The sequence below is a fragment of the Thunnus maccoyii genome, chromosome 7 (assembly GCF_910596095.1).
Source record: "Thunnus maccoyii chromosome 7, fThuMac1.1, whole genome shotgun sequence".
In the NCBI taxonomy this organism is placed as follows: domain Eukaryota; kingdom Metazoa; phylum Chordata; class Actinopteri; order Scombriformes; family Scombridae; genus Thunnus; species Thunnus maccoyii.
In genome coordinates, this window is record NC_056539.1 from 2,897,925 (window position 1) to 2,904,341 (window position 6,417).

The 6,417-nt window shown below is 38.9% G+C and overlaps 1 long non-coding RNA gene across 1 annotated transcript; it reads right to left on the reverse strand.

Annotated features, from left to right (window-relative positions):
- Positions 1-73: 73 nt before the first annotated feature.
- Positions 74-4,158, reverse strand: LOC121900379. The gene is made up of 2 exons (XR_006096960.1): positions 843-4,158; positions 74-438 (listed from the first exon to the last, which is right to left on the reverse strand). It is a non-coding gene; the product is annotated as an uncharacterized LOC121900379 (long non-coding RNA).
- Between the last annotated feature and the right edge of the window lie 2,259 nt (positions 4,159-6,417).

Genomic DNA, 6,417 nt, shown 5'->3' on the forward strand with positions numbered 1-6,417 from the left:
AACCCTCCTTGGATGACAATGACTGAGAATCTTACTTCATAAACACAAGCAAATAAATGAGACATACATCACGTTTGTTTTCCAGAATATGGCAATGAAGTGTTTATTTTGTCTTCTGTTGACAAAGAAAAAAAAAAACTTTACAAAGTAACGGTTCAACACCAGACTCAAACTTTTTTATACTGTCTGTTACCAAAGACTGCAGAAGTTTGACAATGGAGCTAACTTCACCATGTAAAAAAAGTTCAGTGATGTCTGGAGGGAGGGGTTGGGGATGGGGTTGGGGCCTCTGGCACATGCTTCTGAGCCAGTGAGAGGCAGAACGAGACGGAACTGAGCATGTGCAGAGTGGGTGCTACATTAACATCTTCACAAGGTTGGCTCAGTGTGTGAATTCAGCTTCTTTCTTCAACATGAACTCGTTTAGAGATGAAGAACCTGGTGATCAGATGTTTAGGACATACAGAGTTATAGGACAAAAAAAAAATAAAGATTTGAAGAGAAAATTTGACAGATTTTGTTGCCCGCCACTCACACACCTCCCACATGACACTGTGATGAAAGTGATGTTGAATACACCCAGGCTGAGTTCAGCGGAACAAGGGGAGGTTACCCTGGCTATTTATTCCCTTTCAGTCCTTATTTTTGTTTTCATACAGCACTCAGGACATTGAGCAGAAAATATCTAATTTGTCATTTAGCAATGAAACAATAAAAACAAACTGGGCTGTTAATCCATCACATAATATATCAGCCTAGATTTGTTGTTTTTTTTAACATATACAGTAACGACTTTGGAAAATTGCAGTTTGACAAAAATTTCTTAGCTCATCTACACTTACTGGAATTTTTCTGGACTTTTCAGCTAAAACTTGTAGCCTTCTTTAGCAGATGGAGTTTGTTCAGTTATAAAACAGTTCAGTTTTTATCCAGAGCTTGATTTATTCTGAATTTGAGGCTGATATTTGGAAGTTATGATATATTGATCATTATTCTGATTGAATGTAAACATTCTTCTTTTCTTAAGTAAACATTTCTGATAAGAATTCCTTAAAATAGTTTTTATACATAATTCTGTACTGAGTGGGACAGTGCTCTCTGGTGGACAAACTATGTAAGAGCAACAGTTTCTAAATTACTTAAAGCATTTGAGATTTAAAGGTTATTCTTGACCTTCGAATCTCACAAGTTCCTTTAGTAGCAATTCTGGAGCTTTCGATCATAGCACATGATATTCCTCAACAGATGAGGTTTGCCCTGTTGTCAAGGAATTGTAGATTCTGAACACTTTAAGGACTTCTCGTTCATGTTGGATTAAACATTGGGATTAAAACTTTGTATGATACAATGGAAAGCTTTTGCGCCTTGTGGTGGAATTCTTTCAAACGAATCTTTGGTCTTTTTTGTACTAAAGTTTTGTTACTTGTTGGCTGACACATACTGTGATACCAATATATCTGCCGGTCTAGCTCTATTGTTATCATCATGTTATGAGCAAACTATATAACTATTAATTATGAGTGAACTCCTTCATTCTATAAAGGCCAGAAGATATAACCGAAAGCTCCAAAAATATTCAGTAGGGGGACTTTATGCTGAGAGTTTTTGTCAAAAACATTTTGGTGCATTTCTGGTGAGGATTCCTTAAATTTGGGTATTAAATACCTGCATCCAGGATATGTTTTCAGTGGGATATTTTACTGGTCAGTGCCCTCTGGTGGACATCCTATATAACAGCAACACTGTTTCTAAATGACCTCAAACATCTCTGACATTTCTGGACTGCAAATTGTTACTTAGCAACATATACGCCAATGCTGCAATATCTCTGACAAGCAGCAAATATACAGATTTATCGGTAAGGTTCGAATTTGCATTTTTGTGAGTTAAATGGATAAGACATTTTCATACAGTGTCATGAGCGCATGGTGAACATGGTAAAAAAATAAAGACTAAATGCTACAAACTTCCACATAACCAGTTTGTACCAGAATACTCAGAAACATCAGGCCCAGATTTTTTTTTGCACAGCATCACCAAAATGAACAAATTATACATCATGCTGTACTGTAACTGCTCTTCAGTGGAAAGCTGCCTGCAGTGCTGATCACAAAAGCAAAGCGTCTCTGTGCCTGCTCTGGTCATCATGCATATGTAAATTGGATGTAGATCGCATTAATGTACCCACTTATTTATTTGTAGGCAAGGCCATGCAGGTTGAAGGCTATAAAAGAGTTTTCGAGTGCAATTGTTGGCGGACGAGCCTGACAGCTTAAGCTATTTGTGCTTGATTGTAATGACTGGATCTTGTTTAAGTCCAGTTGCAGGGCAGTTTGCACTAAAGCTAGGTCAGCAAGGATTTCTTATCAAATGAGATGAAATATCAACTGCGACCAACATGCGTTAAATGTGCAGATCATCCTCACAACTCAGTCTTGGTGCATCTGGGGCAAGGCTTATGTTGAATATGATCCACAGGCAGTGGAAGTGGATTCTTACACATGATGATTAACACTGGACCGGAGATATTGAGCAAAATGTTGCATGGATTCTTAATCAGCCAGGCGGAATAAAAACATTTCACACTCAGTCAGATATGATTAAGATGAAGGGAGAAACAAATTACAATCCAGTTAAAAAAATTAATCTCTTCATTAAGAATGTAAAGTGAAACAAAAGAAAGAAAAAAAGAACTCAAGGCACAAATAAATACTGCAAAATGGAATACTCTGCAATACAGTAGTCTAATGGTGAACACATGAAATTACGTAGATATGTTTGGATCCTTTAAGTGATAAAAAGGGCAGCTGAGGTTGGTGGAGTCAACCTTGGCTTATACCAGGAACCCGCTGACCTGACACCAACACATTGCTCAGAGCCAACAAATACAGAACACTGACTAAACTGAAGACAGATCAGTCCCACAGTTTAGAACTTGGCATCTGGACCAGAGGTTTGGCTTTGCAAATGAGATACATGAGGATAACGGATGAGAATAATGGAATATGGCCTGATCTGAAGCGCTACATGCTTACTGCCCTGTTACACCATCTCATCACACACCTCTGTGGCGCTGAGCTGCCAGCTGGGAAACACTGCTCCTGTTACATGAACTAGTCCATGCTGCTCCTTGAATTACGCAGGTATGATATAAAAGCATGACAATGTGTTAGAAACCTCATGCTGTTGGATATGGTCAACTTATAACAGTCATTTCATTCAGTTGCTCTGTGATGAAGACTTTTTTAGTTAACGCATCTTCAACTGACCCGCCTCATTTACTAGACAATGAGAAGGAAAAAAAAACCTGATGATGTCATAGTGATGTTATCAGCATTATCTTTTCTTGCCTGCATTACAAACTGGGGGTGTGGAGTTTGAGAGAAATCTGTGATTTGAGTTGTATTGTAGGAAGTGTAGTTTTAAGTGTTTCTGAAGCTTATTGTAAGTCTGATATCTGCCTCTGCTGCATCAAATTTGACAAAAGTTGTTGTTTTATTTCTTCCTTAAATCTGTCTCTTGCAACTTAATGGTAGCGTAATGCTAGTCCTGCTCCCAGAATGCCTTTCTTTAAGGGTTCAAGGCCCAGAAAGTGTTACAGTCTCTTCAACAGCAGCTTTCTGACTGCTGTGGTGTCTTGTTTGAATCCAAACTGGATGTTAACCATTCTGCTATTAAACCACCCTACAGCAGGGCTGAAAATACTGCAGGTTGCTGCAACAAGAATGAAAAGTGAAATGTATCTGGGAATGCAAAATGTACATTATCAAAAGTAATGTACCATTTTATAAAAGCACTATTAAACATGACAGTTTTTTTTGTTGTTGTGCTTTAACCAAAAACTGGTTAAAAGAAAAAAAAAATGTGGGTGACGGAGGTGGGGAACTGTAGAGGCCAGGTTAGCCACGTAATAAAACTTGTACATTGGTGACTTGACCAGTGGCTCTCTAACTGTGGGCCATTAGCATGAGGTTAAAGGACCAGTGTGTACGATTTAGGGGGATTTATTAGCAGAAATATTGGCAGAAATGGAATATTCATAAGTATATTTTAATTCATGTATAATCATGTGAAACTAAGAATCACTGTGTTTTCTCTGTATGTTAGAATAAGCCCTTCATATCTACATAGGGAGTGGGTCCCCTTCCATTGAGGCTGCCATGTTGCACCACCATGTTTCTACAGTAGCCCAGAGCGGACAAACCAAACACTGGCTCTAGAGAGGGCCTTTCACCTTTTTCGCAAGTTTCACGGCCACCATAGGTTCTCCTACATGCTTGGAAGGGGAGCGGTATTCAATTGGTTGCAATCTGCAATCTCACCACTAGATGCCACTAAATCCTAAACACTGGTTCTTTAAGTCAAATAAATGTGATTTATGTGGAAGCTTTCCTGTTTGAACCCCAGTACTCGACTAGTTCTTCATGGATATGAGTTCATATATTGTCTGCAAAGAAAAACTGAATAGTGGTTATCAGATATTTGATATCTCACTATAAGCTGTAAATAATAGGGCGAAATAAGGCATTACTGCTCTATTAAACACTGTAGCAACAGAACAGATCCACAGAGTGTGTGTGCGTGGTGGTGAGTTTATATCTAATTAAAACTGCAACAACATGGTACTTTATACGCCTCAACCAGCTGATCACCAAGGCAATGACAAATGTTCTGAGCAGCATGGCAACATCAACCACTTCTCAACAACACTATCTTACTGCTACACAACCGGGTCACAGCGCCCTCTGCAGGGAGTAACCTGACACTTTATACAATTATGCACCGAGACTGGGGTGATTTCTTCTCTTATGCAACTAATATGGTACTAAGCTAAGAAAGGCATAGCACAAGAGAATCATCTGCTAAACCAATACTGTTGAAAGTGCTTCCCCAGACAGCTAAACTAAACCTCGACAGGTGGGGTCGGAAAGACCGACCTTCTAGAGGCTAGAAGAGGTGGACTCCTGCACAATTTGAGACCGACTGATGACTCTGCTTTGCTCTCTGATCTGATCCACATATGAAGAAGTGTTGAAGGTTCTGCTTTTGAGGAAAAAAAAAGAATTCTGTAAACATATACAAGGTGCTCCAACGCTCACTGCTGCAAGGGCTTTTGGGATGGGGGGGGGGGTATCCACTGGCTTCAAAACCTTTCCCAGAAGGCCTCACAGCGCTTGCGTGGAGGAACCCTGGGTGTAATGACATGTAATGCTGTAAAACTATAGAAAATAAATTAGGAACATCACTCTGGCTATTTCATACCTGAACCCCATTTCTTCTTTCTATTCTTAACATCATCTCATTTATTTCACTAAATGTCTGCCTGTATCATGCTTGCGAGTGTGTGCCACTCCAAATATCAACATCACTCAAAGAACACCATGTCAACACAATACTCAAGCACCGCTGTGATAGTGGTGAAGAATTAACACTTCAGATTATGAGGCCATGGATAAACTGTCATTAGCTGCGAGGATCAATACATGCTTTTATTGGCTTGCTAGTGCTGGACAGGAGAGATACAACACAGCAAGCATGACTAAAGGCCCCTAATCACGATGGGTGTAATATAATCTTGGGAGCAATCTGTGTCAGATTATACGATATTAATTTTGAGGCATGTCAAACTGCATTGAATGTCTGGTGAATCGTAACACTACAAAGTGTCAGAAAATACTGAAAGATGCCACTCAGATGAATCATCTAATCTATAAAATCTCAGAAAATGGTAAATAAAAAATATCCATCAGTTCCTCAGAGCCAAGAAGTCTTTAAAATCTCTGACAATAATAACCTCACTCAAGGTCCACTTATTAACTTTTCCCAGAGCTTTCAGAAGTCTGTGAGAGGTGTTAAAAAGCTTTTAAGTAGAATTTGACTCAGGATTGTTTTTTTTGTCAAACTGCTGTTTCCAAGCTCAAGAATGAACTTTCATGCTCAACTTCAAATGCCTTGTTTTGTCCAACTAACAGTCCAACACACGAAGATGTTCAGTTTACAATGACGGAAAACACAGAAAAGCAGCAAATCACACTGGAGAAACTTCAACCAGGTAATGGTTGGTGTTTTTGAACAAAAAATACTGAAATAGTTGCCAATTGATTACTGAATTAAAATACAAATCATTGCAACTCTCTTCACAATTTCCCAAAGTCCAAGGTGATTTCTCCATAAAGTCTTGAAATCGGAAACAGCAGGTGACAAAACAATCCATTTAGTAGCTGTTCTGCAGCTTTTGATCAGATCACATGATGTTCATCAGCTGGTGAAGACTGCTCAGTTGTTTACCTACAAACATCTACAATTCTATGACAGTTAGGCAAACTCCATGTAATATGATCATGAGCTCCATGACCAAAACCGGTAAAAAAAAAACAACTGCTTACTATAGATATATACAGTATATGCATGTACAGT